The 23,150-nt window shown below is 45.4% G+C and overlaps 1 protein-coding gene and 1 long non-coding RNA gene across 5 annotated transcripts in view; both read right to left on the minus strand.

Annotated features, from left to right (window-relative positions):
- PTPRN2 (protein tyrosine phosphatase receptor type N2) overlaps nucleotides 1-23,150 on the minus strand; it is an 814,681-nt gene that overhangs the window by 686,393 nt on the left and 105,138 nt on the right. The window lies entirely within an intron of this gene.
- LOC128775866 (uncharacterized) lies at nucleotides 17,280-18,821 on the minus strand. The gene is made up of 2 exons (XR_008420804.1): nucleotides 18,185-18,821; nucleotides 17,280-17,525 (listed from the first exon to the last, which is right to left on the minus strand). It is a non-coding gene; the product is annotated as an uncharacterized LOC128775866 (long non-coding RNA).

Here is a 23,150-nt window from a genome sequence, read left to right on the forward strand (position 1 = left end):
ATATACTAAATATCCATATGCATTTGAGTCTATTTCTAGACTTTCTATTCTTTTCCTTCAATCTGTCTATCTATTTGTGGTCACCACCACTCAGGGCCGAACGCCCCGTCATCATAAAGCACTGCAGCGTGGGATGGTCAGTCAATACCCAACAAACAACAGCTCTGTTCCATACTTCCTTGTTCAGCTGCACACATACTTCTCAACATGAACTTGAACATGAGTTTGCTTAATTCCAACAGAATTTCTTTTAATGTTGTACTGTGATTGCTTAAACATAAAAGTAATTCAGAAAGAACTGACACAATACAACATTAAACCTCCCTACCCAGAAATGCTGTCTTGCCAATTATCCAGCTGTCTTCATGCTTCTTAGAGGAGATTCTGGACTTTCTGTGAGTCTACCTCCTCTACACGGCCTTTCAGGCCCTTCACCACTGCGCTTCCTCTAGGGCCACAACCTTTCTACCCAAAGATCTCTACTTAGTACTTGTTTAGTCACAACAGCTAATAATACAGCCTCTCTATTTTTTGATGGTTTTAAAATGTCATTTATTTCACCTCCTTTGTAAAGATCATTTCTCTGGGAATAGAATTTTAGGTTGGCAGTTACTTTGTTTCAGTTCTTTAAAGCTATCATTCCATCATCTTCTGGTTGCCCCCAACTGTTGAAGTCATCTGTCAACTGCATAAGGAACCACCCCCAAAACCCACTGACTTAAGACAATCATCATGTGAGCTGGAGAGGTCCCTAGTGTCAAGATCAGCACCTCTCTTATTCCCTCCTCATCAGACTGGCCAATGTAAGCCAGCAGCTGAACCCATGTAAGACAAGGGGATGCAGCACCATCTGTAACACAAACACTCAGCAACAGGCAAGTATGCAGGTAGAAAGCAAGGTGTAGGACAGTAATTCCGTCTCCCACACAGTCTTACCACAACCTATGACATTACATGCCTTGTCTCTGTGTTTAGGCCATATTTTTAAACTTTCATTTTCAACAATTTTACTATACTGTTCCCGGGTGAGTGAGTGAGTGTGTGTGTGTGTGTGTGTGTGTGTGTGTGTGTGTGTGTTCCTCTTAGGATTCATAATGTTTTTTGAATTTTTGCCTGATGTCTCTCATACGTTTTGGAAACCTATTAATTTTTACCCTTTCAAACACTGCTTCTGCCCATTCTGTCTCCTCCCCCTTTGCGGACTTCAGTCTACAGTATGTTACCTCTTTATAATGTCCATATATGTCTTTCTCAATTTTTACATCCTTTCCTTTCTCTGGAAATGGTCTTCTGACATACTTCCCATTCACTTCCACTGTGTCCACTCCACTGTTAAACCCATAGGTTGCTTTCCTAAATCTAGGGAGTGCATTTTCCAGTGCTAGAATTTCCATGCGGTTCTTTTCTATAGTTATACCTCCCTGAAATTCTCCACGTATCAACTGTTGTACTGAAGATATTAATCACCATTTCTTTCAGTGTCAAAGCCTGATGACATCAACACCTGGATCACCTCTGCATCTGTCTCTGCTGTCTGCCTGTTTTCTCTTGGTCCTATCGCTTAAAAGGCATGGCAATTTTTACCACAGGCTGATATTGTGTGTGAAGAATGGAAGAGGCTCAAGCTGATATCTTAGCCCATAAAGGTCTTTTCTTCAACTTCTGACAGCCAGCAGTACAGTGGCCAGGCTCAACACAGATGGGGTTATTCCTATCCATCCTTTCTCCTGCCATAGTCCCAGCCTTCCAGAGGGCCTGACTAAAAGCCTAGGGTGTCTCCCAGCATGTTCACATGTTGGCAGACCCTGAGTGACCACTCTTAAACCCCCAGCAGCTGCTTTCTCTCTTGTCCTCCCTATGCCAGCATTGATTATTGACTGGCAAATACAATGATGCTGAGTCACCTGAACTGCGATCTCGGTTATTTTTATAACTCTTTGGTATCTTCCAATGGTAGTTTTCTGCCGTTTATCTAGCTTTTCTATTAGCCTTGGGGTAAAACTGGCCTATGCAAACCAGTCACCATACTCAGAAGCAGAAGTCCCTCTGCAGAATTTGAGGGGTTTTCATACATGACCTGAACATCCTTCAGATTATTTCCAGACGGTTTAAGCACCTCCCATTGTGTTTTCTGTTGGTTGCTGATACATAGGAAAGCTCTTCATTTCTACATTAAATGTGTAACCAGTCACCCCACCAGATAGTGTCAGTAGTTATTCAATGGATTTAGGTTTTCCAGGCATATAACCATATCATCTATTAATAATTATCATACTGTCTCTTCCTTTTGTTTTACACCTCTTATATTTTTCAGATTTTTTGATTTTCTAATCAGTGGTCTTAATCCCAGAGATTCTGATTCAAATGACCTAAAGAAGAATGGAGACAACAGAAGCTCTTAAAAGTTCCCAGGTGGTGCCCAGCAACAAAAGCTCCCAGCAGCAAGGGTGAGAACGCCTAGGTTGGTACCACCAAAGCTGTGCTAGATGACAGTTGATAGCTAATAGTTATATGTCAACACATGTATGCACAGATGAACACTGAAATCCATGCCATTATGCTGAGTTCTAACACATGCTCTATCAATTTATCTACCTACCTAAATAACTTCTCACATTAAGGAACTTCCCTTTTCTTCCTATATTTTTTAGGTTTATTTATTTATTTTGAGAGAGAGAGAGAGAGAGAGAGAGAGAGAGAGAGAACAAGCACATGAGTGGGAGAAGGGGTAGAGAAAGAGTGAGAGAGAGAATCCCAAGCAGGCTCTGTGCAGACAGCACAGAGCCTGATGCAGGGCTCAATCCCACCAACCGTGAGATCATGACCTGAGCAGAAATCAAGAGTCAGACACCCAACCTCGTGAGCCACCCAGGTGCCCCCATCTATTCCTATTTTATTAAGAAACTTTATCAACAAATAGATGCTGAATTTTCTCAGATCTTTTTATAAATAACTACCTGTATTTCTTCTTTAACCCATTAATATGGTATATTGTATTAACTTCCTACTATTGAATCAGTCTTTATTCTTGGAATGAGCCCCCAGTTGGTTCTGACACAGTATTCTTTTAATGTGCTACTGGATTACATTAATATTTTATGTAGGAACTGTACAAGAATATCTGACTGGCACTGGGCTGTGTTTTCTGACTGTATGCTAATTTTATAGCTTGTATATCAATGCTATCTTTGCAATAGAGAATTGGAAAGGTGTGTGTGTGTGTGTGTGTGTGCACGTGCGTGTTTATGCTCCAAGGCTGTCTAATTACCATTGGATTAATCAATTCTTTGGAAGTTAGATTGGAAGGTGATATTTTTATAAACCGTATCCCCATAATTAACTTGTTCTACACATTTCATTTCTTCTAAAATGAATGCCAATGGGCAGAGAGCATACCAAACACAGCCCTACTGACAATGAAGGTTTGTCTGGACATGGCAGGTGAGGACTCTTGAAGGCCGCCATCTTCCTCACACTGCCTAAGTGAGGAAGATACAGGGCAGCTGAATAGACTGAATAAAACACCAACCCCTCCCCTGTTCTAGCACTGGGTCATAGGTGATAGGAAATTTCCTTGCCCTGGGGGAGGGAAACAGATACAAACAACCACCATAATAAGATCAGGGAAGATTCAGTGAAAAAGTGACATTTAAACTAGACCGTAAAAACTGAGTTAAGTGTTGCCTAGAACTTCACTCTCCTCCCACCCATCCTGAACTCTGAGCCTGAGCTTTCCTCTTCCCCCAGAAGGTGGGGTGAGCAGAGCGCTTTACCATTAGTATTATTCAGAAGACTGGCAGTGACACTTGTTCAACAAAAGTCTCCTCACAGAACAGTGAAGGAATGGATGAATACATTTTCTAGAACTTAATGGGGATTGTGATTTTCACATTAATTTTAGGGCCCCAAATGACCGTTAAAGGTTATATTTAGAAATAGCATGAAATAACATGGGAAAATGCTTAAAACAATGTGTTTAGAAATGCATAAAACATGTTTAAGTGTAGGAAAAATACTAGGAAAAAAGAGGTCAAGTAACAATGGTTTGGGCTTTTTGATCTTTGATTTTAAAAAATCAGTTATAATTTGAGAACAGGGTTATGTAGGAAAAAAATCACTCTTGAATGACTTTTAATAATTATTAATCTGTATTACACTTTTCTACCTCCTTCTGCAAACAGGAATATCTGTGGGGATTTTCCATTGTTTTTTGCATACGATCTCTACTCAAGTACCCAGCCTTCTCCCAGGCCATCCTCACTGTCAAAGACAACGTTCAGGAAATAAACTTAATTTTCACAAGAGATAAAGCACTTATATAAATACTCTTAATCTCAGCTAATGCTGCATTTTGACTTGTGGGTCGTCCGCATCAAGGTGGATAACCAAAAATTACGTGCACTATTTACAGTTAATATTCTCAGGAGTCTACGTGGACTGGTGAATGAACTGGTTCAACCATCTTTCACAGGACGTTCATGGAGGCCTGTGCAGGGGTGCTTCTTCACCCCCGCTGAGCCCAGGCATTGGCGTAGGTGAAGGTGTAGCTGCACGTTAGCAGGACTCAAGGGCAGACGCTGCACAGCGTGGCCCCTACATGTGGGCGGTCCACAACACTTTTGTCCTCTGCGGGCTGCACGAAGCAGTGATAGTTGCTTTGTTTCTCCAGAAAAGCAGCTACGAAATTCGGGAGCAGGGCTCAATGAGAGACAGTGGGTGAGCAGACTGGCCCAAGGGTCAAGGGCACTTTGCCCACTTCTAGGAATGCAGGCACTCCCAGCAGACACGGGGAGGTAGGCACGAGAAATGGTTAGGTGTCAGACCCAAAGCGATTCCTACTGTGTGCAGTGCAAATCCATTCCTCTGCAAAGGAACAAGGAAGACACAGGTGGCCAGCTCTGTGTGTGTTTCCTCACACTCATGAAACCAGGACACAGCACCACTGGAGACTCTACCCTTGGTCTCCCACTCCACAGTAGCCCAGTCTGATTCCAGCCTGGCCACCTGTCTCCAAACCTGCCCTTTTATCTGGCGACAACATGAAGTTCCATCCACAAGCCACTAAGAATTGAAGGAATTAAAACTGGAATTTGCCACATTCTCAGGCAAGGTACAATTTTCTCTTCCAGACTTGTCTCCACCTCTCTGGAATTACTGGCAGCTCCTGCTAGCCCCTGACAACACCTGTGCTCTCCACCACCCTCCCAAGCCCCAGGTCAAAGGCCCTGCTCCTGTCTAGCACCCACTGACCCCAGCCAGAGGAAGCTCTCCCTCCAGGAATTCCCATGGCATGTGTCTATGCCCCTGCAGTAGCCAGAGGGGTCAGAAAGCACTTAGCTTGCTGCAAACCCTTACAAGACTGCAGTGCTTTAAGGTACAGAGTCCTGGGGCTGCCACACTTGCTGCTCCTCTCTGAGACTCCAAAAGCCCACAGCAAGGTCCTGGGGCAAAGCATGGGAGGTTAGAGCCTCACTCCCCAGAGAAGACTTGCCTTCCAAGCACATCCCTAGCCAGCCCATTCTTCCCGGTCTACTTCCTGGCTAGCTGCACAGATCCCACTCTGGCACTGCCCAACCCAAGCCCTGTGGTCAGCTCCATGTGCAGGACAAGGATGCTGGGGTCCTTGCCCTTTGCAGCCTAGTCCTGGCCACAGCCCCCTGCACTACAGCAGAAGCCCCTGCCCGCTCACAGGCTGTAACAGGAGCCACCCAACATCCATTGTGGGAGGAGGGCCCAAGGTTGCCCCATGTCTGAGGCCTGACAGCCTGCATTCTGGGAAGAAATCCCCTAGGAGTGGGACTTGATAAACAGATGGTATTAGTGAGGTCCAGAGGGGATGAGAAAAGAGACATCTGGGAAAAAGCAACCAGGAGCTTAGGAAACAAATAAAAACTAAGAAGGGGCCAAAATACACAAATCCAAAGTGGCATGACTGGGGCAACTGTGAAGTCAAAATAGAGACTATTTGAGGGGCACCTGGGTAGCTCAGTCAGTTAAGCGTCTGACTCTTGATTTTGGCTCAGGTCATGATCTTATGGATCATGGGATCGAGCCCTGTGTTGGGCTCTGTGCGGACAGCGTGGAGACTACTTGGGATATTCTCTCTCTCTCTGCCCCTCCCCCAACTTGCACTCGCACACACGCTCCCTCTCTTTCTCTCTCTTTCAAAAATAAATAAATAAACTTAAAAAAAAAAAAAGGGCTGTTCCAAGGGAAGGTGGATCATAAATGGGCCTCAGGGGACTCATGTTCTGGTTACAGTAACACCTGAATGTATGGAAAGCATTAATTAAATGCACTGCATTCATGGATCAGGAACAATGTGTACTGTGTTTCCATGAAGCAGAGAGACATTAAAACCATGAACTGCATAGTCTGTTAGAGACCCTGCACCCCACGGTAGCCAGGACATCCTTGCACCCTAGAGTTTGTAGAAGCCACTCAAGTTCCAGCTGGGTACATGTGAAGCAACCAGCAGACTGACAGGGTTCAGTAGAAGCTGTCCACAAGTGGAACAAAGATCAGATGGAGAACCACGTGCTACAACAACTGACAGATCCAGCCCTCGCATGCTGCTCCTGAGGCACTGCGAGTGCTCGAGGAGAATCAGAGGGAATACAGCGTGGAGTGGGAGTGCGGTAACGAGATTACAGTCGAGAACCAAAGGTAAGGGCCGAAAACAGTCTCTAAATGTGCAAACATGTAAAACTGTAATTAACCACTAAAAATTCCTGGCCAACAGAACCATGATCACTTACGTGATGGACCTGAGGGTGCAGTGAAGCTTATGGTAAAGCCCTGCCTCTGCTTAAGATAAAACTCTAAGGAAATGCACATGCACATCTGGCAAGAATTTGGAAAGAAAACAGAAACTGAGGAACATTCTTAAAGTTGTTTGTCTCTGTGACTAGAATGGTTTAATATATACCTTAGGTTGATATGTTAGGAATAAATAATTTTGTTTATTGAGCCACAATTTACTAAGGAATATTTTATTCATTTGTATCCATGTCTTTATAGCCACCTGCCTATTTACCCAGACACACTGTGGACGCTTGAAGTCAACATGTGCCAAGGAAGCTCACCATCTCCACGAAACGTGCCCTCTCTGGTGCCCCTGCCTCCCTCACCAGCCCCTGCCCAGAGTCAGCTCAGACCCCAGGAGGTGCTTTCTTCCCGATTCTGCGACACATTTCAGCACCAACCAGATCTTTGAAGGTTCCCAACCTTGGGGCACCTGGGTGGCTCAGTCAGTCGAGCGTCCAGCTTTGGCTCAGGTCATGATCTCATGGTTCATGAGTTTGAGCCCCACGTCAGGCTCTGGGCTGACAGCTCAGAGCCTGGAACCTGCTTTGGATTCTGTGTTTCCCCCTCTCTCTGCCCCTCCCCTGCTCATGTTCTGTCTCTCTCTCTCAAAAATAGGAAGGAAGGATGGAAGGAAGGAAGGAAGGAAGGAAGGAAGGAAGGAAGGAAGGAAGGAAGGAAGGAAGGGTCCCAACCTTTACAGAGTACTGGAAGTAATGAATCCATGTGTATTTTTTTTCAAACTCATTTAAATTTGATAACAAATAAAAAGATTCTTCAGCCTGTCAAAGGCTGAAAATATCTGACATAAACCCAGGAATCAGCAAGGTTTTTCTGTGAAGGACCAGGGAATAAATGTTCCGGGCCGTGTGGGCCATGCAGTCTCTGAGCCCTTGAGCCCAGAGAGCTGCACTATAGTGTGAGCAACAGTGTGCCAATAAACCTTTATTTACAAACACGGCCAGTGAGCAGCACTTTGTGGACACCTCTCACACCAGCCTGAAGGATAAAGATCAAACGACTCAGCATGAAAAGTACTGACTAGAACTCCCTTGATGTCAAGGCTCAGGACCCTGGCTCTCCACCCTCACAGTGAAAAGTCCTGAGACCCCGATTCTCACGCTGCAGGATGCTCTCTCCCTCCCTCCTCGGGTCCTCACTGCCCCTCCCAAACCTGCATCATCTTTCTCTCCCTTTGCTGGTTCCCAAGGGAACGGTGAAGGAGCACTACCCTGCGTACCACACCTCCCAGCACGGCTCAGCACACTCTCAGGCACCCACTGCCCAGAGCCCGGCCCGGCCCAGCCAGCTGGTGACAGTCTGGACACAAAATCACAATTGCAGCTGCCCCCGCAAACCACGTGGGTGGGAAGAGCACAACATATCCACCTGATGGTATCGCCGTCTTTAAAATTTCTCCTTCTCTTCAGCCACAAAATACTGACACATTTCCTCCAGCTTGCTGGGTGCTGCATGGAGAGCAGAGGACAGGCCAGCACGGGCCTGCCCTCAGCTCAGGGGGTGCAGAGCCTCCTGGGGAAAGAGGACCCACATGAATGACTAAGACAACGCGATGCCCCAGCCTCCTGCCTGCGTGCCCTTGCCCCCACCCGTGAGACAAACCAGCTGGCTGTCCTCTAGCTCACAGACCAGGGCAGCTGAGTCCCAGAGGCAGGCCTGTGGTAACCTGGCACCCTCACTTACCCTCAGTAACACCTGGACCATTGTTCAGTCAAGAAGTATTTGGTGAGTAGCAAATGAACAGGGGAAAACGTGTGAACCAAATGTCAAAGATGACAATTCTGTGTATCTTTATCTTTAGCCACAGGAGAAGGACGGCTGCATGTTAGATCATCATCCTGAAATGCATGAACAGAGCCTGTACCGTCAATGTATTAAAAACCAAAAAGCACAGATACTGCATGCAATGAATATATTACATAGGTCTCCCCACAAGGTGTATGCTCACACTTGTGGGGGAGGCAGGAGACACCTTTCCCAACACACCCACTTCCCATATTTGATCATGTTACCCTAACCCAGCCCTATCTGCAGAGGGTAATGAATGCGGTCCCCACTCCTTTATTAACAGCTGTGTTCACAGTCCTCTTTGGAAAAACACAGAAGACGCTGGTTAATCTCCATTCCCTTCTATGTCCCCCTCACCGCCACCTCCAGCAGCTACCTTGTAGAGATCCACTCTGTTCTAGAAAAACAAAACACATGACACCATGACTGGGGCAACTAGTCTGATGGTGTGCACAGCCAACTGTAAGTTTTTACTGCGGACATTTCCAAACACACACAAAAGTAAAGTGGACAACACAATCCATGTTCCTGTATCCACTGACCAGGTGCAATAATCACCCCTTGTGCCTCCCACCCCTTCTAGGAGGGCTTGGAGTAAGTTTGAGAAAACCTAATACTGTATATATCTCTAACACATGAGGACTTGTACAAGATGTAATTACAAAGCCATGATCACATCTAGCAAAATTAACAATTGTTCCTTAATATATAAATTTCTAATATCCAGTCAGTGTTAAATCTTCCCCAACTGACTTTTAAAAATGTCATCTTAGGGGGTGCCTCGGTGGCTCAGTTGGTTAAGCGTCAGACTCTTGATGTCAGCTCCCGTCACGATCTCCAGGTTTGTGAGATCAAGCCCGGCACTCTGCACTGACCGAGTGACCTGGCTTGGGATTCTCTGTCTCTCTCTCTCCCTTTATGCCCCTCTCCCTACTTGCACTCACTCCCATGTGTGCTCTCTCTCTCTCTCCAAATAAATAACTAAACGACAAAAAAAATTTAACATCATCTTATAGTTGAATTATTTGACTCAGGAAACAAACAAGGTGCACACATCTCATATATTGGATGGACTCATTAATATTTATTGTCTTCATATGAACCAGATGAACTGGTTGATGATTTTTCTGATCCTTTCTCAGAATATTCACTTGGTAAAGGCCTCCTTATCTGACTACAAAAAGGCCAGCCTCTGTCATTTTTTTCCTAATTCTGGTTCCCACTTAACTGGCAGAGCACCTCTGGAATCACCAATGAAAGAAACCCTTGCCTCCTTAGCAGCTCCGGCATGATATGCTGGACTCCCTACAGGATCTCGCACCCACATCAGCCTAGACAAACAGGGCTGGCCCTAAAAATAAAGATCTACAACAGGTGGGGAGGGTGGGGGCCCACACACAGCACCACAGTTAACACACAAAGATGGACATCCACTCCAAAACCTCCTTCTCCAAGGGGTTATATCCGGCCTCCCAGGAAAGTATGATAAAAACAGAAAGAATCATGTCTTTAATCCTTTGCAGCGTTATTATCCACATCCTGAATTCTCTTGGCAAGGTCAAAACCTCACATGTGTAGGACTAAATTTTTTCCATTTGGAGATATTCTAATTCCCCTCCAAGTCTGCATGGGTGGATTTTCAATTCTTTTCTTTAGCTTCAGAAACCGGGAGTCTGAAGAAGTGGTCAGAAAGTGAGGTGAGTGGGCTCCAAGGGAAGGTACTTTCCTTTGGCTGTGACGCCCTCTATAAACACAGAACAAAGCAAACAAACCTTAGTGTATATCCTTCCAGCAAAGTCTCACCCAGGCACGTCAGCCTGCACATTCCCCATCTGCTGCCCAGCAGCACAGAGAACTTCTCCCGAGGCCCAGCAGTGCTCAGGAACGACTCTTAGGCCAGAAGTGGGTCACTTGGGAAATCTGTGGTTCCTCATCCCCAAATTCTGGTTTAATTGACAGGGGTGTGGCCTCAGCGCTAGGATTTCCAAAAGCTTCTGACAGTTCTCACAATCCATGTGTCATGTCCGCATTTGTCCCAAGGGTGAATGTGGGAGCCTCAGTGGTACCTGCCAGCTCATTGTCCCATCCTATGCTCCCAACAACCCCACAACACTCCCACCTTCCACATGAGTAGACTGAGATGCAGAGAGGCTAACTGGATGGCACACTTGGGATTCAAGTCCAGACAGGCATGCTCTCTCTCTCTCTCTCTCTCAAAATAAATAAACATTTTTAAATGTTTCATTTTTGCAATCCCTATCAAAATAACACCAGCATTCTTCACAAAGCTAGAACAAACAAGCCTAAAATTTATATGGAACCAGAAGAGACCCCGAATAGCCAAACCAATCTTGAAAAAGAAAACCAAAGCTGGAGGCATCACAATCTACTGAGTCTAAGGAGTGGCAGCATAGTAGGTCTTTCAAGAGAAACAACCAATTCTCTCTTTAGTAGCATATGAAAGTTTTAACTTACTGGGATACCAAGCATCTGAGTGAAAACCTTTCCTAACTTGGTGAAACAGCTTCAGTGTTTCAATGTGCATTTCCTCTCAAATTTATGGATCATCTGTGCTTCCCCTGCTGGATTCATTCATACCTTTTGCTGCTCTCCTTTCTACGTCCACACAGTAGGATCTCTGACCAGGACCACCATCCCCCAAGCCTAAATCACAACCCCCACCCTTATTTCTTCAAACATAAAGCAAATTGTTAGGCTTTTGCTACAGGTGCTTGGGTGAGCCTGTTTATCACTCTCAAAAGTGGTGCAGACCCTCATACATGGCAGCTGATGCCCTCGACCTGATACTGTCACTGAAGGCATTACCAGACCATGCCCCTCAGTGGACAATTAGATAACTGGAAGTCCAAGAGGCCAGGTGAACCTATCATCTCCTACCTCCACCTTTTCTTATTTTCTTACTCCCACCCTGTCATCAGCATCGCCATCATTACCATCATCAGCATCAACGTTATCACCATCACCACCATCACCATGGCCATCATGGTTGTCACCATCATCATTGTCATCATCATCATCACCACCACCATCACTATCATCATCACCACCATCATCAATATCACCATTACCATCCTTATCATAATCATCACCATCATCACCACTATCATGGCCATCATTATCGTCACCATCATCATTATCATCATCACCACCACCATCACCACTATCATTATCACCATCCTTATCATCATCACATCATCATCATGCTCATATCACTGTCATCATCACCATCACTACCACGATCATAGCCATCATCATTGTCACGATCATCAGCATGGTCATCATCCACCATCACCATCAAGACGGCCATCATCATTGTCATTGTCATCATCATTACCATCATAATCAGTTACTATGTGATTTATTAAATATCACCTGGGTGCCAGATTCTATGCTAGACCATTTATGCTCATTATCACCAACCTTCAGACAAATAGTGTTATCTTCATTTTAGACATAAGGAAGTTGAAGTTCCAAGAGGTTAAGTAACTTGCTTAGAATAACATAGCTACTTAGAAAGGCTATTAAAGACAGGTACAGACCTCGATTCCAGCACTACCTAGTTGTGTGATCATGAGCAGTTCCTAAACAGCCTTGGGCCTCCTCTCCTATCATGTGATGACACTAAGAGTTCCCATCTCAAAAAAGATTTATGAAGGGACCCAGTGGCATCTCAACGGCCTCCATGATTTCCTCCTCTTCCCTGAGCCTGTCTTGATTCTCACTGATGTCACTTCTGTCCCTCCCCTCCTTACTCCTTACATCTCTTCTTGGTTCTTCTTTCATGTAACTTCCCTTCCTGCATCTCACATATAAGTCCTTTGTGTGCTGCTTTATCCCCCATGAGACTGATGTTCACTGCAGGCATTTTTTGTTGTAACAGTTTTACCTAACATTCACTGAGTGTCCAATATTTGCTGCATATGTACCCAACATCTTACTTGCAGTACCTCATCTCACCTTCATGCCAAGAAGATAGTATTATACTCACTCTACACACAAGCAAATTTGGGCATAGAAAGAGTCAGTCCTTATGAGTCCCCGGGAGACTTGGTTCTCACGCTCATTACCATGTCCATTATATGTCTCTGCCACAGACACTACCCTAAACATATGTGTCCAACAGCCTCCAGAAGATGCTCATTAAGAGCTGACTACATGCCAGGCATGTGCTAGACTTGAGCAGAAGATCTCTGATCTCCTGAGCCTAGAGCACAGATAGCCCACTGGTCATGTGCACTGAGCTGCTCAGCCAGGGAACACATTTCCAGGCCTCGAACTTAGATCCTCTCCCTTGTTGCCCAGTTGTTGTCTCATTGCTTGATACATCTGTGTAGTGATAAAAGGACCTCCACAAAGCAAATATAGAACTCATCTCCTCACATTCAATAGCATACGTTTAAGTCACTGGCCTCTCATAATTTGGGTAATTCTACTGCCAAAGACCTTGTAGGTCCCAGATCTGGCCTTGTTATGCTGTATTGGGTCTTGTTCTGGCCAACTGTTCATATTCCTGCTTTCCCTGCTACCCTATCCTATTTCTAATTGACAAAATAACAGGCTTATTAAGTAGACAGTTTAAGATACAACTGGAATTTTGTGGCTCAAGTGAAATAAAGCATATGGAATCCTGTATAAGTTGTAAAACACCATGCAGGTATTAGTAACAACTGGTAGCTTTCTTATAGTCTTCCTGTATCTTGAGCTAATATCCTTACTAATGAAAAACAGGATACTATCACTCAATTAGACTAGGGTTATTTACCTAAGACAGTTTTACATTATAATCTACAATTTGTTAAATGGCAAGTTAGTCATCTGCATTGATTTGTGTGTCCACAGAGAAATACCTTTTATGCTAATGATCCTCCCGCTAACAAACCACAGAAGTAATAATGAGGAAACTGAACTCCTCCTCCATACCTTTGGCTTCGTTGCACAAAGCACAGCTGGCATTTTAGTGCAGAGATTATGGAAATTTTAGGGCTGGAATGTTTCTTAAAGATCACATGGCCCAGTGTTTCTCAACTCTGACTGCACATCAGAGTCACTTCACGGAGCTTAAAATAAGAAGAAAGGAAGAAAAGAAAGAAGGCTGATGCCCAGGCCCCACTCCCCAAAGAGTCTGATTCAAGTCTGCCAGCCAATGCCTGAACACCAGTATTATTTAAAAGCTTCCAGGTATTTCTAATGGGCAACCAAAGCTGATAACCACTGATCTAGCCAAACTCCTCATTTTACAAGTGAGAAATCCAGCATCTTCAATGGAAAAGCAACTTGAATAGAGAAGGTCAAGAAAATGGCTGGTGGCCTAGGCTGGCCCCAAGGGTCCTGACTTCCAGTCACAGAGGTCATGACCACAGTGTGTATACAAAGGTACACATGCACACATGTGCACACACACACATGCACACATGTACACACACAGACATACGCACACAACAGATGAATCAATGGCATCAGGCTTCCAGATTAAGAAAATGAAACCATTAATCCAAAATAAACAGACAAAAATGTATACAGTTGGGGCCTAGTTGTTTTGTTTCTGTTTCTTTTCAGAGAATGAAGAAACAAAACACTAACTACTGATACATCTTCATTTCTGATAGAGAGGAGCCTACCAGTCCTGCTGAAACAGTGAGCACAAGCAACTCAAGACCACCTCCACCCCCACCCCCACCCCCACTAACTTTGACCCAATTGGGTCAGAAGGAGACATGTGACTCAGTGGGTTAAGTCTGAAGCTTGGCCTGAGCCAATCAAATTAACAGATGGAGGTGACAACTCAGGCAACTGGGCATATGAAAATGGCAACTGGCCCTCACCACTCTCCCCCATCACCCACAGTGGTCTTACTAATGCTGCGGTGAATTTATGTTCCTTAAAACAAATAAAAAAAAACAAAATCCTACCAAAGTCATCAGAGTAGCCAAACAACATTTGTTCGTGCCACACAGCAAGTGTGAGAGAAACCTAGCCAAAGGAAAACATAAGGAATGGGGATTTTTCCTACCATCATAATGGGATCTGACTTGTTGGCAAATAGTAGAGTGAAAGGAGGAATTCCATTCCAACAACTGGAAAAAAAGAATATGTATTCTGTTTTGCCAGAAAACTAAGATTGACCAATAAGATCAGACCACTAAAAAGACAACTATGTGTTTTCCTAGTGGCTTATAAGATATTCTGCTTTTTATGTATTTACTTTTACTTCTTACACTTCTGCAGCTTTCCAGAATCTCAAATAACCTGACTGAGGAAACTTTCCGGGTGGGTGTCTGGGATAAGCCCTACCCTCCACTCCACGAGGAAGCAGGCAGGGTCCCCCAAAGGCCCACAAGAGGGTATTCATGGCAGCCTTCCTTACAACAGCCAGACACTGGGAACAATCTAAGCACAGCCCATTTCTCCATGGAACAGTACTCAGGAGCAAATGAACAAACACATGCCATGGGAGGTAAAGGATAACGCCAGTCACTGGGGTGGAGAGCGAACTCAATTACTGTGCCACCACCACCCCGCCATGCTGTTGGGACATACACAACCTTGAGTGCACATCTCAGGGAATTCAAGGAGTGAGCTGACATGCATCTTGGTGAGAGAACACAGAAGGCTGGCTGGGAGGGGGTTGCGCAGGGGGGGGCAGTGAGTCAGCATAGAAGGTTGGGGGGGTACGCAGGGGGGCAGTGAGTCAGCTCCTTCCCCAGTGAGCACCACCCCACCCCAGGGACTTTGTGAGGGTGGAGCACCAGCAGCCGCAGGCCCCACCTGGCGGCCAGAGCATCGCCTCTCCTACCCTTGTTCATCTTTGCCGGAGTGAACCCTGAAGGACTTTAAAACCCTACTTGTCTTCAGTTCTGATAAGGCCAGTGCTTGTCTGGACCACAGCTTTGGGTGACTGCTACCTGAACACATCCATTAATCTTGTGCTAGTTCCAATCTCTTCACCATGTCAACCGCTCAAGCACTCAACCCTTGGCCCTGAACTGACCTGGCCTCTGCAAAAGCAGACTGCCTACTTCGGGGAGCTGGAGGCCTATCCAGACAAGACGCTAATGCCGAGAGCCCCTTGGATCACCGAGTTTCCCTCCTCATTCTCTCCTCTTCTTTCAGAGGATCAGTCTTTTTTAAGCAGAGATCTGAGAGTTTGTTTGTTTCCCAAAATGGAGGAAAGGACAGGAAAGTAAACTATCCTCCTGTCCCACCTCACAGGGCCCTTTAATCAGAGGGAAGCCAAGGAACAGCTACTCTCCACTTTGAAAGATAAAGCTGGAGGCCTGCACAGCAGCCCACGCCTTGTCCTTGCAGGTGAAGAAAGTCTCTATAGGACTGGGCCTTCACTCTCTCCCCCTGCTCCTACACACAAAGCTCCTGGATCTGCCATCACGGTGATCCTTACGGGGTCTCACACGTGCACATTTACCTGCTTTTCAGTCTCTGAAATTTCTTCCAATTCTGAGAATAAGTCTGAACCCCCACTAACAACACGGATTTCGAGCCAAATGAATAAAGGGGGGAGGAGACCCTCTACAAATGTTTTCTCTTACTTCTGAATGTAAAAGTAAAACCAAGAACCTCCCCAAATTGAGGGATGCTCTGACCACAGGATTTCTCCGAGGTTTGGGTGTATGTATGAGACTCCCGATTCATTCTATCACTGAAATTCATTTTCAGGCAAACAGGGACACTCAGTTACAAGACAGCCCAAGTCTCCAGCGGGGGTTGCCTGGAACATAATTATTCACGCTTCAGTGCTCATCTAACCCATAAATGACCATCTCCTCTTCTGCCGGCTTCATAAAGAGTTCACAAGAGGCACATAATGGTTACCATGGGTGTTAATAGGCATCTTAAAGGCACATGATGGTGGGCCACCATGATTCCGTGCAGTTTTGAGAAGCAAATGGTAAGTTCAGTCAGAGGAAGAGAGGGCTGGGTCAGCTGTGGGTTCTACATGGGATTCTGTCCCTGTGCCACCACATTTAACATCTAAGAGACCGACTTTGCCATCTGTTAAATGAGAACAAAAATACCTCAGGGAGAAAAAAAAAATGCTCAAAGATGTTACAAAAATCTAATGAGATAACATATGTGAAAACACTCAGAAGTATAAAACCCAATGCAAACTCCTATTATTTAATGCTATTTCAGTTACAAAAGAGACAAGTAGGGTATTAATCCAGCAGGAACATCTCACAAGCTCAAGCCCTGGTAACAAAGTAAGGCAGTTTCCAAAACAACCCCCAACCAAGCCTAATCGCATGAAGTCGGCTGCAGTGAAAACCACCAGAGTCAGAGTGTGACAGAGACCGCTGGTCACCCACCCGTTAACGGATGCCTGACACACAGACCTGCCTCCGTGGAACCTGTGCTTCAAAAGTATTCACAGGTCAATGCTCCAGCAGGAGACGGCATCCCAGAAGTACCAAGGGCTCACCCCAGAGGCATGCCAGGGCCCGGAGAGATGAATGTCCACCTGTAGTGGCATCAAGCTGGCTGGAAATCAGCCCCCCTGCCCTCCTCAGAGCAGCGTGTTGGACGCTTGCCAACAACACCGCTGGCTTAACCACTGCAGTTCGGCCTAACAGTCTCCCATACGCTAAAAAAAAGTAAGTTTTTTTTAAAAAATATGATCTTGAGGACTCAAGTTTAGTATAAAATTTTGCTTTAATGATAGTCTTTGTGCTTTTCAAAGTGGCACAACCACTGATACACATTATTCATCCAGGCTCTTGGTTGTGGCTGAAAATATCAATAGCTTTTGATCCCCAACACGAACTTCCTGTCTCCACCGATGCTTCCAGCAAAATGAATCAAAATTAAATCGGGATTTAGCAGATTTCTCTAAATATTGCAGCAATTCTTGACTCCGAGTCTTAGTAAGTGAGAAGCAACTGTGAAAATATGTTAAAACCTTAAAACCATTCCTGCCACAAACCAGTGCCCATTCTCTGAATAGACTCTCCCTGGAACAAGCTGCTTCCGTGTGTGGTCACCCCCGTGGCTGGCATGCATGAGCCCACCCCTGGAATGGCACCCTGGAACTGAGCTGGCCCATGGGAGAGCAGACAGGGGCCCCGCAATCAGATACAGATGCGCACACCCACGTCATCTCTACTCCCACAAGTGCTGCTGCAGAATGGGAAAAGGCAGGACATTCTGGATGGCTTTCTGATCACCATGGCAACTGGGCTCTGGGAGAGGAGGAAGAGGAGGAAGAGGAGGAAAGGCCTCCCAGCTCTGTGCAGTGATGGCTTCATAAACTGCAAAGCACATTCCCCAGACATGGGCATCTGAGAAGAGCACGGTTATACACTCAGATATTCAGGTTGGCTTGAAAGCAGCTAATGAAATCGCCATCTTGGCTTCAAGAGATAGCCCAAGCCATCCGACCGTCTAACAGCTGACAGTTTCGATGTGGGAAAGAATGAGCTATTGCTTTAAATATCAATTTTTAAAATCAGGTTGGCTGCAAGTATCATAAAAACAAACTGTTTTTAGCATTTGAAAGAAAAAGAAAAAACTGCAAAGCAAAAACTATTCCAATACAAACCTATTAGCATTTCTTGGTTCTGATATAATCAAATCTGCTTGGTTTGCCTCAATGAAGCACTGGACGATCCTGTACAATAGAACATCTCCTTCCTTCTATGCTGGTGGCATTCTTAGACACCAGGATCTAGAATGTGTAACACCAAAGTGACATCAGAGCATAGACAAATCAGCCAAGACTCGGGCCAGGAAGAAAGGCCAGGGTAGGTATGGGAGGCAGACACAGCTCCTCGGTCACCGTCTGCACAGAACACGGCAGTGTCACCCACTTACAGCTGACCATTCATCACAGCAAACCCTGAACCAAATGGAAGAGGCACAGGGCACCAAGAGACTCCATACGTGGAATTTGCTCATCCATCAAAAAGGGGCGCCTGGGCGGCTCAGTCGGTTAGGCGACCGACTCTTGGTTTTGGCTCAGGTCATGATCTCACAGTTTTGTGAATTTGAGCCCCACGTTGGGCTCTGTGCTGGCAGTGTGGGGCCTGCTTGGGATTCTCTCTTCCTCTCTCTCTGCCCCTACCCCACTCACACTGTCTTTGTCTCTCTCAAAGTAAATAAACTTTTAAAAATTAAAAAAATAACTGATTAAACTTTCAGAACAATGATGGGAAAGATGGATCCTGGACCCTGCAGAAAACACTATCTATAACTGGCATTTCTAGTTAACTTTCCCCCAAGAAACACGCTGAGTGGTTCTGGGTTTAGATATGCCATGGGAAACAGCAAATGAGTTTCATCGAGTAGATAATTAATTGCCCCATCCCACCTTCAAAATTGTAGATTGGAGTTAATTCAATGAATTAGTATATGAGTCCAGAAACTGGGGACTAAAGGAAAAACATTATTTTAAGAGAGTCTCAGCAAATGTGCACATCTACTGTCCTCAAAGTCAGGAATCCATCTGGGAAATGGGGCAATTCCTCTTGCATTCACTTCCACTGTGAGGAGAGGTGGACCTTCACAAGATGGAGGTAAAAAGGCAAATCCACTGGGCAGGACGACATCTAAGAACAGTTAGGAAAGCAGGGTGCCGGGGCTCTGGGGAAAATGAGCTGCTTGGCTGGAGCAAGTGTCCTGTCAGAGAACGGTCCTAGAGAGAGGCCGGCTGAGCAAAGGCCAACCAGGTAGGATATTTAAACTGTACCCTATGCGGGCGCCTGGGTGGCTCAGTCGGTTGAGCCTCCAACTTTGGCTCAGGTCATGATCTCACGGTCTGTGGGTTCGAGCCCCGCATCGGGCTCTGTGCCGACAGCTCGGAGCCTGGAGCCTGCTTTGGATTCTGTGTCTCCCTCTCTCTCTGACCCTCCGCCATTCATGCTCTGTTTCTCTCTGTCTCAAAAATAAAAAATAAGCATTAAAAAAAATTTTTTAATAAAATAAAAAATAAACCGGACCCTGTGGATGGGCAGCATCCTGAGGGCTTCACAGCAGGGCAATGGTGAGTGCAACACGAAGCTGCAGCAGGCCACCTCTGTGCCCCTGGGAACGGGGCCAAGGAGCCATTCGAATATTAACGTGCAATTTCCAAGGTACACTCAGCAGGGCCTATCTTGGTTCACTGTTAATTGACTCCGGCAGTGAGAACTAAAATACAGTCTAAGTGAGGGTCACGAGGCGGTCTGGCGGGGAAGAAGTCTGGGGATCAGAGACCTCAGAACCATAACATGCAGAAATACAACCTATAAGAGTCCACTTCCTTACCATCCTGACTTGAGGGGAGAGGCAGCGTGCCTAGGTTCTGAACCTACCTTTATCACCCCTGGGATTTGTATTACCGTTTATTCGGAACAAATATACTCACGTTGTTTCCCCATCATCAATTGTTTCGGTTATAAAGTCACACCCAATATGACTAAATTGGGATCACATCAGTGATGTTGTATATGTGGGTGTGCACGGGTATGCACACACGTGTCCGTGAGTGTGTGCATGTGCACAAATGGAGCTGAATCAGTTTTAATTCATCATTAAAGCGAAGGCTCAAAAGTGCATTTATTTCCTGTTAATATGCCAAATTAAACTTTGCTTCACACTGTTTAACTCAGTAATTAATTTCCATTCCCTTTTAAGTTTGATTAATTGGAATGTAGAGCGCAACAAGCCTCCTGGTCACGCCAAGTGATGTAATCCCACATCTCTGGGCTGTGGGTCTGCGTGTGGGGTGCTCGCTGCCCCTCTGTGAGGACAAGGGGGCACGATCCTGCTCAGAGAGCAGCCCTGGACAATAAAAATTGTTTCAACACTTAATTAACCGAGCACAATACAAAGGGACGAGTGTGCTACTTGCCGATCTTTCTCATGAGGAAGCGCCTGGCACGTTCTCTGCCTATGGACATGGCCAATGGTCTGGCAGGGCACACCACTGGTAAGCACCGGTGCCTCTGGGTGTGGTGATGGCGGCAGAGTGAAGGGATGTGGAGGAAGCTCTTTGCCTTTGATTCTATGTTTCCAAAGTGTTCGATTTTAGTGCGAATATGTCCGTGCACTATTTGTAGAATTTATTTTCGAAGCAACACATGACGAACAAGAAAAGCAGAGGAAGACCCCAGTGACTAACACTTTCTCTTTTTTTCCATAGCCTATTCCTTTTTTTTTTTTTTTTTTAATTTACGTATTCTCAAGTTAGCTAACATACAATGTAGTCTTGGCTTCAGTAGATTCCTGTGATTCATCACATACATATAACACCCAGTGCCCACCACCTTAATGCCCATCACTCCTTTTCCCAACCTCCCCAAACCCCCGCCCCCTTCAACCCTCAGTTTGTTCTCTGTATTTAAGAGTCTAATGATTAACACTTTAGTTTTTTATACAATTAGACTTGGTACCACCCTCTTTTATCAAAATAATTCCAAAGTGGGCTAGAGTAACAATAATGCTCTATTTCTCACACTACGTGGTGGGCTCACTGGTGTGTACTTTCTTACACTCACGTTATTTGAGCATATTGAACATTATGTATAAAGATTTTAGAACAGGAAAGACAATGTGCTCAAATGGAAGAATTTTATTTTTTTTTTTAATTTTTTTTCAACGTTTTTTATTTATTTTGGGGACAGAGAGAGACAGAGCATGAACGGGGGAGGGGCAGAGAGAGAGGGAGACACAGAATCGGAAACAGGCTCCAGGCTCCGAGCCATCAGCCCAGACAGAGCCTGACGCGGGGCTCGAACTCACGGACCGCGAGATCGTGACCTGGCTGAAGTCGGACGCTTAACCGACTGCGCCACCCAGGCGCCCCAAATGGAAGAATTTTAGAATGAGCTATGGTGTTATCTTTGGGGTAATTTTTTGTGTGTACTTTATTATTTATTTCCAGATCTTATAGGTTATAGTTAGGAAAAATAAAACTTTTTATTTTAAAAATCCATTTAATAGATGTGAGTAGAAGCAGTGAGAACTTATACACTATGACTTAGTACAAAATTATGCCTTCCTGTTCCTTCCTTGATCTCTAACAACTTCCTTCATTCTGCCAACTGTTACTGATGATTTCTGTATATCAGGTTAACATCCTAGCCCCAGAATACAAGGACATTCCCCAATCTCAGGAGCTTATGAGGAGTGGGTGAGCAAGGGCGCACACGCTGCTGTCTAAGAAGAGAGGAGGAGCCGATTCTAAACCAACCAGGACTTCTGACAGAGGAGATTCTGGGTGTCACCACTGCAACATTCATGAAACGATATGTGTCAGCTAGAAAATTACAAATAGAGGACACATCTTTTATTTCTAATAAGTTTAATTTTTACATGAGCTTCACACCATGACATCCTTGTCAAGCCCCCAGGAGTGCTTTAACCTGGCGGCATGTCTCTGGAAAACCAGGGCACTAGAAAGTTCCGGAGACCATCACCATGTAGTCTGAGAGATAATTTTGCTTTACATTTTATGGATAATATGTGTATGGTGGCTCCTAAAACATTTGGTTCTAATTTTCTACTCCCCAAACAGCTATTCAGCTTTACACCAACACACATAAGTGTCTGAGTTGTTAAATGTGCCAAATTTTCTATTAAGCAAAACGAAACAAACAAAATCTTTTTTTTTCCCATGCAAAAATCTTTAAAATCTCAAAGTGTCCTTTCTACACGTTTCTCAAAATGTAAATAGATTTAATGGCTCTGGTACTGTGAACTGTAGAAAGGGCACTTACTGTCCACATACAACACTTGACGCTGTATCAGAAAGGGAGGATAGAATAGGTTTCAGCGTGTGGCACTGTCCCTCCCAGATCACAGGCCTGTAGCACCTTGACCCACAGAAAACGGGGGCAGATACGGCCGCAGCGCAGCACAGAAACCGTTTTGGACGAGGACTCGCCTTTGGGTCGCACATCAAACGAAAGCTCCCCGGGGAAAAAAAACATGAGCTTGGACAGGCAACCCTACTCTTCCCCTTCCCACCTCCACTCCTCAGAACTCAACACAGACTCCAGCTCAGGTATAGAATACGGGAGGGCTGCCAGGAGGCACAGGCTGGCCCTGTAATGGGCAAGAAGAGTCACTTCTACCTATTTACACACTGCTCCCACGCCGCCCCCCTCCCCCAATAAGTGAACCACACTCATCACACCCCTTCTTGGGCATTCCCCCTTCCTGTGACTCCCCAAACTGCAACTATCAGAATCCATGCTTACACCGGTTTACAATCTGGTCACAAGATGTAGGTAGGGTCCCTAAGCAGGTTATAGAAGTGCCTTTCTGCGAAAAGCACAGTCAGTTCCAAGTCCTGCCAGGTCAGCCCTAGCCCTGACCAATATCAGCTACCCCAACAGGGAGGGAGTGTGAGTGAGGGTTCACAACCTCCCGTGTGCCAATCCTTGGCCAAGACAGAGGAAGTACCGGAAGGCAGCGAGTGAGTGAGGCCAGGCCGACAGGGAACAGGACAGGTGAATGTCCAAGAGTACTTTGTGGGTGGGAACCTAATGGCAGAGGCAAGAAGGAGGGTGGCCAGGCAAAGAGTG

This window comes from Panthera pardus, unplaced genomic scaffold, assembly GCF_024362965.1.
Source record: "Panthera pardus isolate Hobbes unplaced genomic scaffold, ASM2436296v1 HiC_scaffold_9, whole genome shotgun sequence".
NCBI classification, from domain to species: Eukaryota; Metazoa; Chordata; class Mammalia; order Carnivora; family Felidae; genus Panthera; species Panthera pardus.